Source organism: Triticum urartu, chromosome 5A, assembly GCF_056163025.1.
Source record: "Triticum urartu cultivar PI428250 chromosome 5A, HENAU_Tu73, whole genome shotgun sequence".
NCBI lineage: Eukaryota > Viridiplantae > Streptophyta > Magnoliopsida > Poales > Poaceae > Triticum > Triticum urartu.
The window spans coordinates 463,225,383-463,248,201 of record NC_141877.1 but is presented as its reverse complement, the minus strand read 5'-3'; the positions used below and the strand labels follow the sequence as shown (position 1 = coordinate 463,248,201).

The following is a 22,819-nucleotide window of genomic DNA, read 5'->3' as shown; positions in this document are numbered from 1 at the left end:
AATTAAGAAAAAACCTTTAGTACCAGTTGGTAACACCAACCGGTACTAAAGGTCCCCCATGCCACGGCGCGAGCTCGCGCCACATGGTGGGCTTTTAGTGGCGGTTCGTGCCGAACCGGTACTAAAGGGGGGGGTTTAGTGCCCACACTTTAGTGCCGATTACAGAACCGACACTAAAGGCCCTTACGATGCGATTTTAAAGCTCCGTTTTCTACTAGTGAGAGTTGAAGATGAAATTGTATGGATCAGCCTGATGGGTTTGTGGAAGGGTGAATAGAAAATGTGTGCAAGTTGTTAAAATCTTTATATGGCCTCAAATAAGCACCTAAGCAGCTCCATTTTCTTCTGCAGTTTTTGTCATCAACGATGTTGATAGGTGTTTTTACTATCGCCATGGTGGGGGAGAAAGTGTTATACTATTTTTATATGTGGATGACTACTGATCTTTAGTACAAACATTGGTGTGATCAATGAGGTCAAGTCTTTTCTATCTAAACGTCTTCATATTTGATTCTAAGCACCAGACTAGCTAAGGACGAGGGTGAACTTAATTAATGCAATTTCACTATGTTGAGTAAGTCTTGAGCCGGTTTGGCTTTATAGATAGCAAGTCTTCTCCAACACCTCACGATCCTATATGAAGATGCGGAACTCCCAAACTCTAAGGCTAGCTGGAAACATGTCTTAATGTGTTTCTATTGGCTGTTTTGTACTAGCAAAGGTGCTGTCATACACAACATTTATGAAAGAACACACCTATATGGACCTCGGCTCTTAAACATCGCAGTATACGAGACTTGAGTATCCCTAGTAAGCTCGTGAAGAGAATACTGAGTACAACATATATGGCCCACATGTGGGGTAGGTTACTAGCAGGCATGTAGTGATTATGATTTGAGTGAAACTTCTTCACACAAAACTTGCAATTCAAGGCATAGTTCATTGTCAAGTTGTGAATGGATGTAGCTTAGAGTTCTAGATAGAAGTTCAACTTAATAATCTGTGGGGACCCCGACTCATAAGTCGTGATCACCGAATGCACGTGTACAGTGATCCCAGAGATCAATGCTCACTGAACACACAGAAGCTGAATAACAAGAGTCTTACATCCATACATACCGTATTACACAAGTAGGACCATTATGGTCAAGTCTTGATTATAACATTGCAGCGGAAATCTCCGTCGATAACTTGGACCCATGCCATCTGCCTTAACCCTACAGGCATTCTGACTGGGAAGCGTCCTAGCTCGCATGTTCATCACCGAGGTACTCTTCTTCATATTATGTTCTTTCATGCCTGGCCAATAAAATAACCAGTGGCAAGCCAATGAGTACTTAGAATGTACTCGCAAGCAACCCATGTTTTGGTTCAAGATACAACAATGCATGATATAGGTAAATTTTTTTGCGGAAAGCTAGTTTTTGAGTGCAATGACATGTTCAACAACTCGTAAGACATGCATCAGGAGAATTAAAGTAACCAAGAGGACAGGTTACAGATATCAACACAAAGGGAGTGGGCTCCAACCCAACTCATCCATGTCAAGTCCTTTGACTTGACCCAAGTAGTTCTTCCCACACACACTGGTTTGTAAACAAGTGGACGTAGCCCAAGAGCGGTTACCCAACTGTCCTTGACCGTGGACATGGCTATTCGAATAGTTTTACACTCTGCAGAGGTTGCACACTTTACCCATAAGATCCGGGGAACTTCCGTGTCATCCACGACCCGCGGTACCTCAAGTACCCGGGGTAAGCACCCGATCACTATCTTTCCCTAGACGACACTAACATAGAGTCCACTCGATTGGCAGTAACCCCCGTGCCCAACATTTCACATCTTAAAATTGTGGAGCCTCGCTCTCATTTTCATCACATACCACAAGCACGGGTTACCAACGGTGTGTCCGGTGCCCTGTGAAGACAGTCATGGCCGCCCTACCTGGCACGACCCCGTCCCGATAGAGAGCACCAACTCTCCCCCGTTACTAGTAATGCGGGCTCCAAGCTAGTATCGGCCTAGGTAATCAATAATGCCCTTTCCCATACAAGGGTAGAGTGGTTGCGCATGTAAGGTTGGAATAACGGTCGCAACTTAAACCATTCCGTTTTGAAAACAACACACACACTTGCCTCGGTACACCACTTCGTCATCAAGTGGCTACCCAACTCATCATCTCCCTCGGGCATAAGTGGCACCCGACGTGGTTTTCGAAAAGTCCTTTGAAAATACTTTGTCTCCATCACCATGCATATTCCCATCCCTTTTGCGTAGCACTACTTAGCATCCTATCTACTCCCACCGGCATAACCCTCATAAGGAGGTAGGGTCATGCACAATGCAAGTATCAACGAGGAAGTAACAGAGGCAACCCATCAAAGTGGTTACCATCTCATCATGATTCCGATGCAACACTAATAAAGTGCTATATGACATGCATAAAAAGGGTTTCATAAATATGGTCAAAGGGCTGCTTGCCTATTTTAACAAAGTCTTCGAGGTCTTCAAATATCTCTGGTCCAACTCCAAGCATTTCGTCTACTTCGTCAACTATCGTCGAAAGCAACCATAATAAGCAACACAACAAGGCAGGAAATGAAAGTGCTCTAAAAATATTAATTTGACTTTTCTAGGACATCTCTGGTTATATGAAAATTAACCAGAGTGGTTTCATTGGAATTGGGTCAGTGGATATTTCTAAACATTTGGATATGATGGAATCAAGGGGTTTATGGATTTGCAAGAGGTGTACAGAAATATTATTTTGAAAAATGAGCAAGGATACCCATTTAACAAGGCATGATTTTAGAAGCATCTAGGAGTTGGTTTCACTGGTTTTGGAGTTCAAATGATTTCTCTATGAATTTGTAAAGTTGGCTATATATGAAGAAATAGACCATTATTTGAGGTGATATAGAAAGTATTAGTAAAAATGTTCAAAAACTAAGTTTTGAACTTATAGACATCTAGGATTTTGAATCATGGAATTTGGATCAAAAATGGGCTCTCTGTGATTTTCTAAAGTTTATCACAGAAATGGAAAAATAGGATTTTGATAAATATTTCCGAGGAGAAAGTTTTTGGAAAAATGTGCAAATAGCACCATGTGATAGATCATGATTTGTGGATCCCCTAGAAATTTGAATCATCAAATTTGGATATCATTTGAATTATTTGTGGATTTTACAAGTTTACAGAAAAAGAAAAAGAAAAGGGGAAGGGTTTTACCCTTATCCTGTGCACTGGGCGAGGGATAGGCAGCGGGCCGGCCCAGCGGCTCAGCTGCGCGGGTGGCAGGGGCAACGTTGAAGGTGCCCCGGGCGGAGTACGCCTTCGCCGCGCGTGAAGCGGGTTTGCTCCCGGCCCGTCTCCACTTAAACGGGCGGGGCCCACCCACCGGGTCGCTGACGAGCGGGGCCCGTGCTCAGGATGTCTCCTACCTCCCGCTCGAACAGAGCAGAGGCAGGAGAGGCGAGGCCGAGTGGGTGCCGGCGTTCTCCCCAGCGTCACCGGCCATCCCCGGCGATGCCCAGCACACCGGCGGGTTCAGGAGGCCGAGACGCATCCGCCGAGGTGCGCCATGTCCGCAGGGGTGGTCGGATGCGAGCGCACCATCGGCCGTGGCGGGCGAAGCTGGCGGTGGTGATGGAACTCCATGGAACAGCCACGGGGAGGAGAGGGAGAAGCACGGGAGGGGCTCGCGGTGATGGTGGTGGTGCTCTAGTGCGGTCCAGAGGGAAGGAGGAGGAGAGGTGGGCACGAATTTAGGCGGAGTCCGGCGGCTCGGCTCCGGCCATGGGGAGCGATGGAGGGCTCGGGGAGAGGTTTGGCTTCGTCCCGTGGGTCTCTGGGAGGGAGAGAGGGTGAGTGGTGAGGAGAGGAGGGCTCGGGGAGGCCCTTAAATAGGCGGGCGACGGTCCACCGAGGACTCGTGCGCCGGCGAGCTCGTTGCCGTCACCACGGGTCACAGGAGCTCGTCGCGGTGTGTCTGGGGCGTTCCTAGATTCGGTCCAGAGCTAGGGGGGAGAAGAGAGAGAGCAGGGGGCCAGGGGCACCGCGCGTGTGAGCTTGCTCACTGGTGCACTCGGGCGGCTGGCGCACGTGCGAGCAGGGGCAGGAGGAGGGAGAAGGAGGAGGGGGCCGACCGGTGTAACGCCCGGATAATTAAGCTACAGTGAACCTCTGCTAATGATGCCACGTCACCTCGGTTACTGTTCCTAATCTCGTGTTAGTTCGAAACTGATTCAAATTCAAATTCAAAATCAACCAGGGGATAAAACTTTTCAAAATTTTAAAACAAAAATGTTCGGGGTGTGCAAATAAATGCCTAGGAATTTATGGTGTGGGATCCATGCCTTTATAAAAGACCTAAATACTTAAAATGGATCAAACAGAAAAGATAAAAAAAATATAAAAGGACCCCCCCCCACTGGGCCAGACGGCCCAGCCGGCCAGGCCACCACCGGCCCAACTGGGCAAAGGCCCAGCCGGCCACCCCCCCCCCATAACCCACACCCCCGAAACCCTAACCCCACCCCGTCGCCCCACTCACCCCCCACTCCCCACCTCTCCTCTCGCCCCCACTCCCCCCCGATCCAATCGGGATCGGGCCCGAACCCATCGCCGCCTCCCCGACGCATCACCGGCGCCGCCCCGCCCATCGCTCGCCGTCGTCCTCACCCCCCTCCCCCTTTCCTGGACCGGAAGGGGCCCCCCCTTCCGTCGCCGCCACGCCAACCCCCGCCGTCGCCGCCTGCCCTCGCTCAAGGGCCCGACCCCGTGCCCCTGACGCCATTCCGGCGCAGCCCCGCCACCTCATCACCATCGCCGGACCCCCCCCACCGGACTGCATCCTCCTCCCCGCCGGCCTGCATCCCCTACGCCGCTCGTCACCGTCCTCCTCCTCAACCCCCGCTGTCCCGTCCCTACGAATCCCGGTGAGGCCACGGCTTCGTCCTCCTCCTTCCCTGCCTCTGCTCGAGGCCGACCGTGCGCACGCGCACCACCGCGTCGGCCACACCGTCGCCCCTTGCCGTTCTTTGCCGTGCCCCGCCACGAGGTGCAGCAGCAGCTGCTGTGCTGCGGCGGTGCGGCCACCACCACTGCAGCGCCCCGTCGCCGGTGGCCTCGCCCCTCTGCGCCGCCTCCCCTCACCGCCTGCCCCCCTGCTGCTCCGGCCGGCGCCCCATGGCACCGTGCCTCGCCACGCCTAGTCTCCGCCCTCTCCTCCTCCCACGGCCGCGCCACCGCGCCACTGGCTGCACCAGCGCCACCCCTCGCCTCCGCCCGCCGTGGCCCCGGCTAGCCGCGCCGGCGTGCCCCGCCGTCGGTGCCCCGGCGGCCTCGTCCCGCCCTGCGGGCGAACGCCCGCTAGGGTGCGCCCGCACCCGGCGCCCGACGCTGAGAACCACTACCCGTATGCCCGTTAAGGGCCTTGGCCCTATGACAAGGGGGCCCCGCCCCAGAACGATTAAAAAAAAAGGAATTAAAATTAATAATAATAATAAAATTAATTAATTAATTAATTAAGGAATTAATTAAGTAATTAATCATAATTAGATTAATCAAATTAACTAATTAGTCTAATTAAACTGTGATTAGTTTAGCTAAAACCTGATTAGCCTAAACAGGGTATGACAGGTGGGCCCCGCTGGACCCACACGTCAGTTTGACCAGTCAACGCCCCTGTTGACTGCTGACGTCATGCTGACGTCATGATGACGTCAGCAAACACTGTTTTGGATAATGTTAGATTTAAATAATTAATTAAATTCCAGAAATTATTAAAATCTTTAGAAAATCATATCTTTGAATCCGTAACTCGGATTAAAATATTTTCAACATGAAAGTTGCTCAGAACGACGAGACGAATCCGGTTTCGCAGTCCGTTCGTCCGCCACACACCCCTAACCTATCGAACCCGCAACTTTCCCCCTCCGGCTCCTCTGCCCGAAATCACGAAACACCGGGAATACTTTCCCGGATGTTTTCCCCCTTAACCGGTACCACCTCATACCACGTTAGGGCACGCCTAGCATCGTTACTTGTCATGTCATGCATCACTATGCATATGCTTGCATTATATTTATTGTTTCTTCCCCCTCTTCTCTCTCTAGACACCGAGACCGACGCCGCTGCTACCCCGTACGACTACAGTGTTGACGACACCTCTCTCTTGCCAGAGCAACCAGGCAAGCCCCCCCCTTTGATCACCAGATATCGCCTACTCTTCTCTATACTGCTTGCATTAGCGTAGTGTAGCATGTTACTGCTTACAGTTAATCCTATACTGTTGCATAGCCTGTCCTTGCTACTACTGTTGCTGCCTTTACCTGCTATCCTACTGCTTAGTATAGGATGCTAGTGTTCCATCAGTGGCCCTACACTCTTGTCCGTCTGCCATGCTATACTACTGGGCCGTGATCACTTCGGGAGGTGATCACGGGCATATACTATATACTCTACTTTGATACATTACCTGTGATACTGTTCGGACATGGGGGCTGAAGGGGCAGGTGGCTCCATCCCGGTAGAGGTGGGCCTGGGTTCCCGACGGCCCCCGACTGTTACTTTGTGGCGGAGCGACAGGGCAGGTTCAGACCACCTAGGAGAGAGGTGGGCCTGGCCCTGTTCGGCGTTCGTGGATACTTAACACGCTTAACGAGATCTGGGTATTTGATCTGAGTCTGGCCATTTGGTCTATACGCACTAACCATCTACGTGGGAGTAGTTATGGGTATCCCGGCGTCGTGGTATCAGCCGAAGCCTTCTTGACGTCAGCGACGGAGCGGCGCGCGCTGGATTGGACTGGAACGCCACTAGGCTAGGTCTGCTTCCGGCCGCCCACGCAACGTGCAGGTGTGCTAAGGGCGATGGGCCCAGACCCCTGGGCGCTTAGGTTTAGACCGGCGTGCTGACCTCTCTGTTGGTCTAGGTGGGGCTGCGACGTGTTGATCTTCCGAGGCCGGGCATGACCCAGGAAAGTGTGTCCGGCCAAATGGGATCGAGCGTGTTGGGGTATGTGGTGCACCCCTGCAGGGAAGTTAATCTATTCGAATAGCCGTGATCTTCGGTAACAGGACGACTTGGAGTTGTATCTTGACCTTATGACAACTAGAACCGGATACTTAATAAAACACACCCTTCCAAGTGCCAGATACAACCGGTGGTCGCTCTCTCACAGGGCGACGAGGGGAGGATCATCGGTTAGGATTATGCTATACGATGCTACTTGGAGGTCTTCAGTCTACTCTCTTCTACATGCTGCAAGGCGGAGGCTGCCAGAAGCGTAGTCTTCGATAGGACTAGCTATCCCCCTCTTATTCCGGCATTCTGCAGTTCAGTCCACATATGATACCCTTACTCCATTTGATACCCATGCATATGTAGTGTAGCTCCTTGCTTGCGAGTACTTTGGATGAGTACTCACGGTTGCTTTCTCCCCCTTTTTCCCCCTTTTCCTTCCTTTCTGGTTGTCGCAACCAGATGCTGGAGTCCAGGAGCCAGACGCCACCGTCGACGACGACTCCTACTACACCGGAGGTGCCTACTACTACGTGCTGCCCGCTGACGACGACCAGGAGTAGTTAGGAGGATCCCAGGCAGGAGGCCTGCGCCTCTTTCGATCTGTATCCCCGTTTGTGCTAGCCTTCTTAAGGCAACCTTGTTTAACTTATGTCTGTACTCAGATGTTGTTGCTTCCGCTGACTCGTCTATGATCGAGCTCTTGTATTCGAGCCCTCGAGGCCCCTGGCTTGTAATATGATGCTTGTATGACTTATTTTATTTGTAGAGTTGTGTTGTGATATCTTTCCGTGAGTCCCTGATCTTGATCGTACACGTTTGCGTGTATGATTAGTGTACGATTAAATCGGGGGCGTCACAAGTTGGTATCAGAGCCGACTGCCTGTAGGAACTCCCCTTCCACACTCCTTGGCCGAAGTCGAGTCTAGACATTGCAAAAACTTTTACTAACTTGGCTGTGTGCCTTACGGGCCCACGTCGCCATCGGGTGGTACTAGTATCTTTTACTCCTCGACCTTTACTCTGGGACTCTGAACTCTCTTCTACTCGGGTTAAACGAATTTTCTAACTCTGACACTAGGATCCCGTTACGACATTCACCCCAAAGTTGGATAAGCCCTAGTTATTCTTTAGAATTGTATTTGAACAGTATCCACATTGTCATTTGACTCCTGTGAAAACATCTGTGTTTTCAGATGGAACCCACGAGGCAGGTCGTGCGCCACACGACGGCCATTGGTGCCTCAGGGTCACCTGCTGTGTTGGTTGAGATGATGACCTATCTGGGTTATCGCTGGCACCCTGAGTACACCGTCTATGAGGAGTATCAGGACTTCAACCAGGAGCAGTACCGTGCCATCGTCCACCTCTACTCTCGGGAGTATGACTCCACTACCGTGCTGCACACTGCTCATGGTGTTGGAGTGACTATCGATATGGCGGTCCACGATGCTGCTTATGCTGCTCTGACACGTCTTCGTGGAGAGTATCAGGAGTTGGACACCTCCCCCTTCAGGCACATTGCTATCGCATCCGATGTTGGTGCGGAGGGTTACTACACTGCTGCCTACTCCACTGTCACCCGAGAGCCATTCTACCATCAGAACCTGGTTCTGCATGCTGATGGGCTGGATCGAGCTAACCGAACTCTTCGCCACGAGTTGTACACCACTCGTCAGCACCTCTACCGTGCTCTGACGATGTTGCACCCCTTCGTCGGATCTGGGGAGCTGTCGCGTTCTGCTATCTACCCAGCCAGGACCGTGATGCCCCAGGGCGTCGGCTGGCCAGATGTGGGAGGCTACTCTCCTGCATTGGGCCCTCTCCTGCCACCTGCGCATCGGGTTCCGCACCAGAGTATCCGCGGACCCCAGGCTACTCGCGTGGAGGTCTTCCCTTCGCGTCACTACCAGCTGTCGGGCTACACCTACCTCCGCAGTACCGCATGGGACTGGCGTAGACTTGCTTATTAGTGTTAGATGCATTCGCCGCGAGCCTGTGTGCCGCCTATAATGTCTTAGACTATGTACTGAACACTGTGTAACGAACTCTATGCATGATCTCTTTTGTAAGATATGCCGACTACTATGTGGTATCTATCGTGCTGCTTTCGTTGTGCATGTTTCATCATGAATGATTCTTGTTTTTACAATTCCTCAATGCTGAACTACCCCTGTTAAATATTAGCAGGATGGTTAGACCAGGTGGTCGTGGTCGTGGTGGCAACGCCCCACCACCGCCTGAGTACATGGCTGGTATGATCCAACAGCTTGAGATGAATCGCCAGTTCATGGAGAATATGATGGCTCAGTTTCCTCGCCCCAATATGAATCAGCAGCCAACCCCAGTAACTCTGCAGGATTTCATGCGCCTGAACCCAACAGTGTACCGCAGCTCAACTCAGCCTCTGGATGCTGATGACTGGCTCCGTGACATCACCTATGAGATGGAGTCTGCTGATGTAGCCCCTGCCAGCTATGTCACCTTTGCTTCCTTCTTCCTGAAGGGACCCGCAGCTCAATGGTGGGACAGCCACAGGCGTACACTGCCAGCTGGAACAATCATCACCTGGCCAGACTTCCAAGCTGCCTTCCGTGCTCGCTTCATTCCTCAGGGAGTTATGGACCGGAAGAAGCGTGAGTTCCGCAACCTCACCCAAGGCAATAAAACTGTGGAAGCTTATCAGCGGGAGTTTCTTGACTTGTCCCGCTATGCTGAAGAAGACATCGCAACTGATGCACGCAGACAGGAGAAGTTCCGGGATGGCCTTCAAGCTGACATCAAACTCGCACTTCTAGTGCATGATTTTGCTGATTTCGCCACTCTGGTGAACAAAGCCATCAATGTCGAAACTGGTCTGCAGGAATACCAGAGCTCTCACAGGCGCAACCGTGACACGGGCTCATCTTCGGGCCCGTCCTCGCAGAAGCGCAAGATATGGATTCCCAATAGCTTGTACCAGCCGGATGCACCTACCCCAAGGCAGACCTATGCTGCACCTCGTCTGCCTACTCCTCCGACTAGGCGGCCAAGGCTCCCAGCTCCACCACCACAAGCTCCTGTTCCCACTCCCAATAATGGATTGTGCTTTAGGTGTGGACAACCAGGGCATCGTGCTAGGGAATGCAACCAGAACCCGAATCAACTGGCCCTTCCAGCAACTGGCCGTGGAAGCAACCAGCCCCGCAGCAACAATGCCAAGTCTTATGGTCGTGTTCATGCCAACCACGTTGATCTGAGCGAAGCTCAAGACCAGCCTGCTACTGTGATGGGTACCCTCCTCGTAAATTCAGTACCAGCATCCGTTTTATTTGATACAGGTGCATCGCATTCATTCATGTCAGAAGGTTTTGCATGCTTGCACGACATTAAATGTGAGAACATGGATACTTCACTATTAGTACACACCCCTGCGGGCCAATGTCGAACCTCCATGATTTGCAATGACGTCCCTGTAGAAATCGAAGGACTGGAATTCCTTGTCTCTCCCATCGTACTGAAGTCCTGTAGCATTGATCTCATTCTGGGAATGAATTGGTTAAAAGCGCATACTGCTTCTATAGTTTGCGCCACTAAGGTCGTCCATCTGCTACACCCTTCTGATGAAATAATAGCTTATCAGGCTCATCTAGTTCAGAACGCCGAGGCACGACTTTATGCCTTGAATGCATTGAACGCTGCACCACTCGAGGGCATTGAAAACATTCCCGTCGTTCGTGAATTCCAAGATGTCTTCCCAGAAGAACTTCCAGGGATTCCTCCTGTTAGAGCTGTCGAATTCATCATCGACTTGAAACCCGGCACTACCCCTATAGCTAAACGACCCTACAAGATGCCGCCGCATGAACTCATTGAGCTTAAGGAGGAAATCGACAAATCTCTTGTCAAAGGTTTCATTCGCCCAAGTTGCTCTCCTTGGGGAGCACCTTCTCTCTTTGTTAAGAAGAAGGATGGGACAAAGCGATTAGTCCAAGACTACCGTCCTATAAACCAAGCTACCATTCAGAATAAATACCCTCTTCCTCGGATCAATGATCTTTACGATCAACTGGCTGGTTCATCAGTGTTCTCCAAACTTGACTTGAGGTTGGGTTACCACCAGATCCGTGTTCGTGAAGAGGACATCCCAAAAACCGCCTTCGTGACTCGGTATGGGTCATATGAGTACACCGTCATGTCATTCGGCTTAACGAATGCTCCCGCCACCTTCTCTCGTCTGATGAATTATATATTCATGGATTACCTCGACAAGTTCGTCGTGGTTTATTTGGATGATATCCTTGTATTTTCCAAGAACGAGGAAGAACATGCTGGACATGTGCGTCTTGTGCTAGAGAAGCTTCGAGAACATCAGCTGTATGCTAAGTATTCCAAGTGTGAATTCTGGCTTCCCGAAGTAACCTATCTTGGGCATGTCATCTCCAAAGATGGTATTGCCGTCAACCCTGAACGAGTTCAGGCTATTCTCGATTGGACTCCTCCGAAGAATGTGAAGCAAGTCCGAAGTTTTCTCGGCCTCGCCAGCTATTGCCGTCGATTCGTCGAGAACTTCTCCAAGATTGCCAGGCCTCTGACTAATTTGTTGCATAAGGGTGTCAAGTTCGACTGGACAGACAAGTGTCAGGAAAGTTTCCAGGCGCTCAAAGACAAGTTGACTTCTGCCCCCGTACTTGCTCCACCTGATACTAAGAAGGACTTCGTCATTTACTGCGACGCTTCCCGTCAAGGATTAGGCTGTGTCCTAATGCAAGAGCGCAGAGTGATTGCTTATGCCTCTCGTCAATTGCACCCTCACGAAGAAAACTACCCGGTTCACGACCTCGAGCTTGCTGCTGTCATTCATGCACTGAAGCAGTGGAGACATTACCTTCTCGGTAATCGTTGCGAGATCTTCACTGACCATCAAAGTCTGAAGTATCTGTTTACTCAGCCAGATTTGAACCTACGCCAGCAAAGATGGATGGAGACTGTTGCAGACTTTGACGTGGATATATCATATACCCCCGGCAAGGCTAATGTAATGGCTGATGCCCTGAGCCGCAAGTCTTACTGCAACCACCTCCAGGTCCACAAAGTTCAGCCCTCGCTTGTCGAAGAATTTAGAGGGCTGAACCTCCATATTGTTCCCCTGGGATCACTCGCTCCCCCTCCCGAAGGTTTCCCCAAACAGAACCTCCATGTTGTTCCCAAGGGTTCTCTCAATACCCTGGTTGCGAAACCAGATCTTGTGGACACCATCAAATGGATACAGAAGTGTGACGATGAAGTCCTCAAGATTAAGCGCGACCTCAAAAGGGGGAAGCCCTCATTCTTCACGATCGCTGACGATGGCGCCTTGTACTTCAAAGGCCGCCTAGTGGTACCATGTTCGAAGAAAAACCTGGATAAGACTAAAAGGGTTATGCAAGAAGCTCATGATACGCCTCTGTCCATCCATCCTGGTAGTACAAAGATGTACCAGGATATTCGTCAAAGATTCTGGTGGTCTAATATGAAGCAGGACATTGCTCGTTATGTTGCTGAGTGTGACATTTGTCGCCGAATCAAAGCAGAGCATCAAAGGCCTGCTGGAACTCTGCAACCTATCTCTATTCCTGAATGGAAATGGGACCATGCTGAAATGGACTTCGTCACTGGATTTCCCAAATCGCAGAAAGGTAATGATGCTATTCTTGTCGTCATTGACCGGCTTTCCAAAGTTGCCCATTTCCTGGCGGTCAAAGAGACAATCACTGCTAGTCAGCTTGCTACTCTCTACATGGCTAGAATTGTTTCACTTCACGGTATCCCACTGGTTATCAGTTCCGACCGTGGCAGCTTATTCACTTCAAGGTTTTGGGCGAGTTTCCAAGAAGCTATGGGGACTCATCTGTCGTTCAGTACTGCGTTCCATCCTCAGTCGCAAGGACAGGTTGAACGTGTCAACCAAGTTCTCGAAGACATGCTACGAGCTTGTGTAATCTCATTCGGCAAGAAATGGGAGGAATCTCTTCCATATGCCGAGTTCTCTTATAATAATAGCTATCAAGCTAGTCTAAAGATGTCCCCCTTCGAAGTGCTATATGGACGAAAGTGTCGAACCCCTCTGAACTGGTCAGAAACTGGGGAACGTCCACTCTTTGGTCCGGATATTATACAACAGGCCGAAGAACAAGTTCGCATTATTCGCGAGAATCTCAAGACTGCTCAGTCACGTCAGAAAAGTCAGTATGACCGTCATCACCAAGACATGGTCTATCAACCTGGCGAAAAGGCTTATCTTCGAGTTACACCAATGAAGGGTGCTCACCGCTTCGGGATCAAGGGCAAGCTAGCTCCTCGCTATATCGGTCCCTTCACTATTCTCGAAAGGCGTGGAAAGGTGGCATATCAACTGGAGCTTCCACCGAACCTTTCTCAGGTTCACGATGTGTTCCACGTGTCACAACTCCGCCGTTGCTTCAAGGATCCAATCCGAGCGGTGGATCATGAAGTGCTCGAATTGCAACAGGACCTCTCCTATAAAGAGCATCCGGTCCGCATCCTCGACCAAGCTGAACGCCGCACACGCCAGAAGGCGATCAAGTTCCTCAAGGTCCAGTGGTCGAATCACTCTGAAGACGAAGCCACCTGGGAACGCGAGGATCGCCTGCGTGAAGAATACCCCGCGTTGTTTCCTTCTACCTCCTAAATCTCGGGACGAGATTTCTTGTAGTGGAGGAGATTTGTAACGCCCGGATAATTAAGCTACAGTGAACCTCTGCTAATGATGCCACGTCACCTCGGTTACTGTTCCTAATCTCGTGTTAGTTCGAAACTGATTCAAATTCAAATTCAAAATCAACCAGGGGATAAAACTTTTCAAAATTTTAAAACAAAAATGTTCGGGGTGTGCAAATAAATGCCTAGGAATTTATGGTGTGGGATCCATGCCTTTATAAAAGACCTAAATACTTAAAATGGATCAAACAGAAAAGATAAAAAAAATATAAAAGGACCCCCCCCCCACTGGGCCAGACGGCCCAGCCGGCCAGGCCACCACCGGCCCAACTGGGCAAAGGCCCAGCCGGCCACCCCCCCCCCATAACCCACACCCCCGAAACCCTAACCCCACCCCGTCGCCCCACTCACCCCCCACTCCCCACCTCTCCTCTCGCCCCCACTCCCCCCCGATCCAATCGGGATCGGGCCCGAACCCATCGCCGCCTCCCCGACGCATCACCGGCGCCGCCCCGCCCGTCGCTCGCCGTCGTCCTCACCCCCCTCCCCCTTTCCTGGACCGGAAGGGGCCCCCCCCTTCCGTCGCCGCCACGCCAACCCCCGCCGTCGCCGCCTGCCCTCGCTCAAGGGCCCGGCCCCGTGCCCCTGACGCCATTCCGGCGCAGCCCCGCCACCTCATCACCATCGCCGGACCCCCCCCCCATCGGACTGCATCCTCCTCCCCGCCGGCCTGCATCCCCTACGCCGCTCGTCACCGTCCTCCTCCTCAACCCCCGCTGTCCCGTCCCTACGAATCCCGGTGAGGCCACGGCTTCGTCCTCCTCCTTCCCTGCCTCTGCTCGAGGCCGACCGTGCGCACGCGCACCACCGCGTCGGCCACACCGTCGCCCCTTGCCGTTCTTTGCCGTGCCCCGCCACGAGGTGCAGCAGCAGCTGCTGTGCTGCGGCGGTGCGGCCACCACCACTGCAGCGCCCCATCGCCGGTGGCCTCGCCCCTCTGCGCCGCCTCCCCTCACCGCCTGCCCCCTGCTGCTCCGGCCGGCGCCCCATGGCACCGTGCCTCGCCACGCCTAGTCTCCGCCCTCTCCTCCTCCCACGGCCGCGCCACCGCGCCACTGGCCGCACCAGCGCCACCCCTCGCCTCCGCCCGCCGTGGCCCCGGCTAGCCGCGCCGGCGTGCCCCGCCGTCGGTGCCCCGGCGGCCTCGTCCCGCCCTGTGGGCGAACGCCCGCTCGGGTGCGCCCGCACCCGGCGCCCGACGCTGAGAACCACTACCCGTATGCCCGTTAAGGGCCTTAGCCCTATGACAAGGGGGCCCCGCCCCAGAACGATTAAAAAAAAGGAATTAAAATTAATAATAATAATAAAATTAATTAATTAAGGAATTAATTAAGTAATTAATCATAATTAGATTAATCAAATTAACTAATTAGTCTAATTAAACTGTGATTAGTTTAGCTAAAACCTGATTAGCCTAAACAGGGTATGACAGGTGGGCCCCGCTGGACCCACACGTCAGTTTGACCAGTCAACGCCCCTGTTGACTGCTGACGTCATGATGACGTCAGCAAACACTGTTTTGGATAATGTTAGATTTAAATAATTAATTAAATTCCAGAAATTATTAAAATCTTTAGAAAATCATATCTTTGAATCCGTAACTCGGATTAAAATATTTTCAACATGAAAGTTGCTCAGAACGACGAGACGAATCCGGTTTCGCAGTCCGTTCGTCCGCCACACACCCCTAACCTATCGAACCCGCAACTTTCCCCCTCCGGCTCCTCTGCCCGAAATCACGAAACACCGGGAATACTTTCCCGGATGTTTTCCCCCTTAACCGGTACCACCTCATACCACGTTAGGGCACGCCTAGCATCGTTACTTGTCATGTCATGCATCACTATGCATATGCTTGCATTATATTTATTGTTTCTTCCCCCTCTTCTCTCTCTAGACACCGAGACCGACGCCGCTGCTACCCCGTACGACTACAGTGTTGACGACACCTCTCTCTTGCCAGAGCAACCAGGCAAGCCCCCCCCTTTGATCACCAGATATCGCCTACTCTTCTCTATACTGCTTGCATTAGCGTAGTGTAGCATGTTACTGCTTACAGTTAATCCTATACTGCTGCATAGCCTGTCCTTGCTACTACTGTTGCTGCCTTTACCTGCTATCCTACTGCTTAGTATAGGATGCTAGTGTTCCATCAGTGGCCCTACACTCTTGTCCGTCTGCCATGCTATACTACTGGGCCGTGATCACTTCGGGAGGTGATCACGGGCATATACTATATACTCTACTTTGATACATTACCTGTGATACTGTTCGGACATGGGGGCTGAAGGGGCAGGTGGCTCCATCCCGGTAGAGGTGGGCCTGGGTTCCCGACGGCCCCCGACTGTTACTTTGTGGCGGAGCGACAGGGCAGGTTCAGACCACCTAGGAGAGAGGTGGGCCTGGCCCTGTTCGGCGTTCGTGGATACTTAACACGCTTAACGAGATCTGGGTATTTGATCTGAGTCTGGCCATTTGGTCTATACGCACTAACCATCTACGTGGGAGTAGTTATGGGTATCCCGGCGTCGTGGTATCAGCCGAAGCCTTCTTGACGTCAGCGACGGAGCGGCGCGCGCTGGATTGGACTGGAACGCCACTAGGCTAGGTCTGCTTCCGGCCGCCCACGCAACGTGCAGGTGTGCTAAGGGCGATGGGCCCAGACCCCTGGGCGCTTAGGTTTAGACCGGCGTGCTGACCTCTCTGTTGGTCTAGGTGGGGCTGCGACATGTTGATCTTCCGAGGCCGGGCATGACCCAGGAAAGTGTGTCCGGCCAAATGGGATCGAGCGTGTTGGGGTATGTGGTGCACCCCTGCAGGGAAGTTAATCTATTCGAATAGCCGTGATCTTCGGTAACAGGACGACTTGGAGTTGTATCTTGACCTTATGACAACTAGAACCGGATACTTAATAAAACACACCCTTCCAAGTGCCAGATACAACCGGTGGTCGCTCTCTCACAGGGCGACGAGGGGAGGATCATCGGTTAGGATTATGCTATACGATGCTACTTGGAGGTCTTCAGTCTACTCTCTTCTACATGCTGCAAGGCGGAGGCTGCCAGAAGCGTAGTCTTCGATAGGACTAGCTATCCCCCTCTTATTCCGGCATTCTGCAGTTCAGTCCACATATGATACCCTTACTCCATTTGATACCCATGCATATGTAGTGTAGCTCCTTGCTTGCGAGTACTTTGGATGAGTACTCACGGTTGCTTTCTCCCCCTTTTTCCCCCTTTTCCTTCCTTTCTGGTTGTCGCAACCAGATGCTGGAGTCCAGGAGCCAGACGCCACCGTCGACGACGACTCCTACTACACCGGAGGTGCCTACTACTACGTGCTGCCCGCTGACGACGACCAGGAGTAGTTAGGAGGATCCCAGGCAGGAGGCCTGCGCCTCTTTCGATCTGTATCCCCGTTTGTGCTAGCCTTCTTAAGGCAACCTTGTTTAACTTATGTCTGTACTCAGATGTTGTTGCTTCCGCTGACTCGTCTATGATCGAGCTCTTGTATTCGAGCCCTCGAGGCCCCTGGCTTGTAATATGATGCTTGTATGACTTATTTTATTTGTAGAGTTGTGTTGTGATATCTTTCCGTGAGTCCCTGATCTTGATCGTACACGTTTGCGTGTATGATTAGTGTACGATTAAATCGGGGGCGTCACAACCGGCTGTCGTGTTGAGGACGCCGAGGAGCATCGTCGGGCGCGCTGGGGAGGCCCGAGGTGGCCGAAGGTGCTTGGCAGGGGGCGGCTACATTGCGGGAGCGCACTGTAGCGCGCTCCAGAGCGCCCAAATGGCATGCCATGGCATTTTATATGTCTTGTGGGCGCGGCCACTAATGTCTGGTAGCTCTAGGAGGGAGTAAAGAAAGGGGAGGAAGCATTGGATGCCATGGAGGGCCACTGGAATGAGAAGGGAGGTGAGAAAGGAGAAGAATGCTGCTGTCCAGAACGGTAAATGGGGGAGTTTCACCCCTCAATCATTGAGCTGAGGCCAGAAAAGAGTTACTGGAGATAGGAGAATACTAGGAGGAGATGTGGTAAAAAGTTGAGCTTAAGGAGAATAGTGTAAGTGGTCAAAATGGTGATTTTTGAAAAGTGACAGAAGGTGTTTGAGGCAAATTTGGGCAAGCAAATTAACTCCACTTGATATGAGAATTAACAGGATCAAGTGTCACACATAATTGTGGTTGACCACCAAGTTTGAGTCCATTTTGAGAAAGTTGCCAATGCAACTTTTGTAAACCCTAGAAATCAGCAGAAATGGCTTTACCAAGATTTAGTCATGCAAATCTATTCTCCTTGATGCACCACTTGGTGTAGTGTCATCATTTGAGGATTTGAACATGTCCACAAAAATTCAGATCAAAAGGACACACTTGGCAATGTAGAGTTGTTCAAATTTGGTTCTGGACAGAAAGGGTTTTGGGGTACTTTGATCAAGATAACATTCTCTCCAAATTGTGCCATTTGGTCTAGATGCATTATTACACAATTTGAGCATGTGCACCAAGTTTGAGAGCATTTGGACATGTTTGACAGTGCAAAAATATTCAAACTTGAAAAAGGACAGAAGTGGTTTTGAGAGGGTTTTATGGGGTTATACTATTCTCCATGACATGGTACTTGGCAAGATCATCAAAAATGTCATATGTGACATGTTAGAATTTTCTTGGATTTTTATGAAAATATTTCCTGTAGAAATATTTCAAATCCTTGAAATGAGCAGAAATGGTTTTGGGAGGTTTTGTCCAATATTTTGATCATGACCATGTGTTGAAACTCATATATATGGAAAATATATGTCCATTGAGTCTCCCTAATTTTTATCAAATTTTTTTAAAGCTTTAAAATAATTTTAACCTATTAAAGACCATTTCTGGCCTTAAGAAAAACCTTTAAATCAAATAGGAAAATAACTTTTAAAATTATATTTTTGTGGTTTCTGGGTATCCTATATCTAATAGGAGTCAAACATATTTTTGGAAAGATTTTTTACTGCCCTGAATTAAGTACTTGCAGTACAAATCTTAATTCAGGGGTTTTTGGAAAACTAATTTTTGAAAATACTTTTTGGCCAAATTATTTTTGTAAGAAAATACTATATTGCTCTATACACATGGCATGATCATTGGTTTAAGAGTTTGGAGCAAGGATATGAAGTATAGGAGTTGGAGGATTTATTTGATTTTTAGAGCACTTGCAAACAACAAACAAAATCCAAACAAGGCAAGGTCCAAAACACTCAAAAGTTTTTGTCAAACCACATTTTATCATGATTTATTAGCTTAAGTGTTGTGGCATGAAAATTAGGGTGTGACAGACCTACCCCCCTTACAAGAATCTCGTCCCCGAGATTCCCAGACTAGGCGCGGAAAGGAATACGGAAACTTGGATTTGGGGTAGTCTTCACGTCCTCATGCTGCTTCTGCTTCCGTTTGGTGCTCCATTGAACCTTGAAGTACTCGATGTCATGGCTTCATGTTTGTTGTCCTGCTTGATCCAGATTGCAATTGGGATCTCTCGCGTAGGTCATATTGGGCTGGAGGTCGATGGCTCATGGTCGATGTCCTTGTAGAGATCGGGCTAGTTAGGAAGTTGGAAACGTTTTCAGAGTGTGATGCGTGGAAAACATTGTGCACAATGGGTAACTCAGGTGGTAACTCTAGCTGGTAGCCGTCTACTCTTCATATTGAGGTGATCTCGGAGGTGGCTGATGAACCTTGGTGTTGGTTCCCTTGGCATGGAAATGCTTGGTCCCATTGAGAGAAGTGGCTTGCAGATACACCTGGTCTTCAACGCGGACGTTTATTTCTTGGCGATGGTGGTTGGTATAGTTCTTCCTCCTTGGCATGGCGGTCTTCAAATGTTTCTTCACCAGCTCAGTGATTCTTCTTCCGTCTTCGGGTAGACAAGTATGTTACCAAAATAAGGATGACAACTATCTTGTCTAAGCACTCCATGAAAACTTTGTTCACGGGGTACATAAAGTAGGCTGGGGGTATTGGTGGTGGTCACGGTTGAGTATGGTCTGAGGTGTTCTCGATTTAGAGTCAAGACCTATGGTAATGACCCGACCATGTTGTGGCTTAGTAGGGCTTAAGGGTTTCAAGGATTCTAGTGTGCGAGTGAACATTTTATTATCTTATCCTTAAGCATGGTTTCTGAGATGCCAATAGTCTATCTAGTCCTTCCAACAAATAACCTTATACCATCGAAAGCATCATCTCGTATAGGCCAAATCCAATCATCACTCATGATTTACCAAAGTCTCAGATAATTCCTCAGGGTCACTGATACAAACTCATGAAGTCATTTGTCCTCTATTCCTATATCCTCAAATTGGTCTTCCTTATGGCATCGTCAGTTCTTGTGCTATATTAGGGTGACAATGTGCTTGCTCACTACGTCCACTAGTTCCATAATGAGCCCAGTGATAAGCAAGGTTACAGAGGCTTAACTGGTTCTCTTGCAATTCTATGGGTTAAGCACATGGTTAAGGACTCGAGCTGGGGTATCTCGTGAAGTCTCGAAGGGTCTAAGAATGGGTTTCTAGTCTGGGGGGTTAAACATGACTCTACGGGGTTTTACTTGGTCGAGGAGGCTGTAGAAAAGTTCTTCAGTGCTAGTTGGTTGCCGAAGTAGACTCCTTGGTGCATCTTGTCTTGCTGGTCTTCAGTTGAGGAGAGAGATGAGAGGGATAAGTAGCATAAAGGGGATGCCTAAAGGGGGGTTCTATAGTGCAGGTGCAAACAACGGGTGGCAAAAAGGGCCAAACAAAAGAAACAAGGTAAGGAAGGTGATATAGTCGCATACTTGTTGCCTAGGGCAAAAGTGCGACCTATATCAAAACACAAACAAATAAAAACAAGCAAGACACAATCATGGTTCTATTCTAACCATCATACGGACTCGACTGCGCATAGGGGGTACACGACTCATCCTACCCTAGGGGTTCTCGGACTCAGTAATCGTGCCTTGAGCCTCGTGCAGTCTTCTGAGTTTTCCTCAGGTGTTGCTACATCTCTTGTAGTTGTTTGATGAAACGATCCAGGTTGAGCCTGAAGATTCTTCAACAACTTCTTGCCTGTTGAAGTGATGGGGTGAAGGTGGCTCCTCGTAGCAGGCATTGACTCGGTCTTCTGTTGTCTTCTTATTCATGACGATCCCGTTTTGTCTTCTAAGGCGTCGATGGTACCAGGTAGGTAATCCTTTATGCAATGACATTAACAAGGCATAGTAGAGATCCAACATGTCGGTTACGTTGATGACAAGATCGACACCAAGAGCGGGGGATGAAGAGAACCGTTTTCCTGCTCACTATAGTGAGGCGGACCAAATGGCGAGGTTCTCATCCACCGGTGGTTGCCGATACAACAACGGTAGTGACATGGTTACTCTATTAGCGATGTATATCATGATCTCGCATATCCTATGCCATGATCATCATAGGCTAACGTTGCATCATCCTGGGCAAATTCAAAGGTGTCACCGTCCTCTTGGTCTTCATGTCCTCATTCTTCAAAGGCGTATCTTCTGTTGGCATCATCTTGCTGTGGTGTTGCCAATCTTGTGTTCATAAGAGGTGGGTGAGTGTTTGGCAAGATGTAATCCTTCTAGGCTACCCACGAGGATTACAAGGAATCCCGTGGTCAGGGGCTTGAGGGTGCTAGCGACCGTTTGCAATAGTTTTGAAGGGAAGAGATCGATAGGGAAAGTATACCTTAGTTTTCAAAAAAAACTGAGAAGGGAAGAGAAGTATAGATAGTTTTGAAAACTAGTAATAGTTTTGGAAATAGTTTTACCCTAACTAACGACCATGCTAACTAAGGCTTCCTACAGTCAGGATGGCTCTGATACCAGCTCTATGGGGACCCCGACTCATAAGTCGTGATCACCGAATGCACGTGTACAGTGATCCCAGAGATCAATGCTCACTGAACACACAGAAGCTGAATAACAAGAGTCTTACATCCATACATACCGTATTACACAAGTAGGACCATTATGGTCAAGTCTTGATTATAACATTGCAGCGGAAATCTCCGTCGATAACTTGGACCCATGCCATCTGCCTTAACCCTACAGGCATTCTGACTGGGAAGCGTCCTAGCTCGCATGTTCGTCACCGAGGTACTCTTCTTCATATTATGTTCTTTCATGCCTGGCCAATAAAATAACCAGTGGCAAGCCAATGAGTACTTAGAATGTACTCGCAAGCAACCCATGTTTTGGTTCAAGATACAACAATGCATGATATAGGTAATTTTTTTTGCAGAAAGCTAGTTTTTGAGTGCAATGACATGTTCAACAACTCGTAAGACATGCATCAGGAGAATTAAAGTAACCAAGAGGACAGGTTACAGATATCAACACAAAGGGAGTGGGCTCCAACCCAACTCATCCATGTCAAGTCCTTTGACTTGACCCAAGTAGTTCTTCCCACACACACTGGTTTGTAAACAAGTGGACGTAGCCCAAGAGCGGTTACCCAACTGTCCTTGACCGTGGACATGGCTATTCGAATAGTTTTACACTCTGCAGAGGTTGCACACTTTACCCACAAGATCCGGGGAACTTTCGTGTCATCCACGACCCGCGGTACCTCAAGTACCCGGGGTAAGCACCCGATCACTATCTTTCCCTAGACGACACTAACATAGAGTCCACTCGATTGGCAGTAACCCCCGTGCCCAACATTTCACATCTTAAAATTGTGGAGCCTCGCTCCCATTTTCATCACATACCACAAGCACGGGGTACCAACTGAAGGAAATATGCCCTAGAGGCAATAATAAAGTTATTATTTATTTCCTTATATCATGATAAATGTTTATTATTCATGCTAGAGTTGTATTAACCAGAAACATAATACATGTGTGAATACATAAGACAAACAGAGTGTCACTAGTATGCCTCTACTTGACTAGCTCGTTAATCAAAGATGGTTATGTTTCCTAACCATGAACAAAGAGTTGTTATTTGATTAACGGGATCACATCATTAGGTGAATGATCTGATTGACATGACCCA

The 22,819-nt window shown here is 49.7% G+C and overlaps 1 pseudogene; it reads right to left on the bottom strand.

Annotated features, from left to right (window-relative positions):
* Positions 1-3,117: 3,117 nt before the first annotated feature.
* Positions 3,118-14,703, bottom strand: LOC147971958 (uncharacterized; annotated as a pseudogene).
* Positions 14,704-22,819: the final 8,116 nt, after the last annotated feature.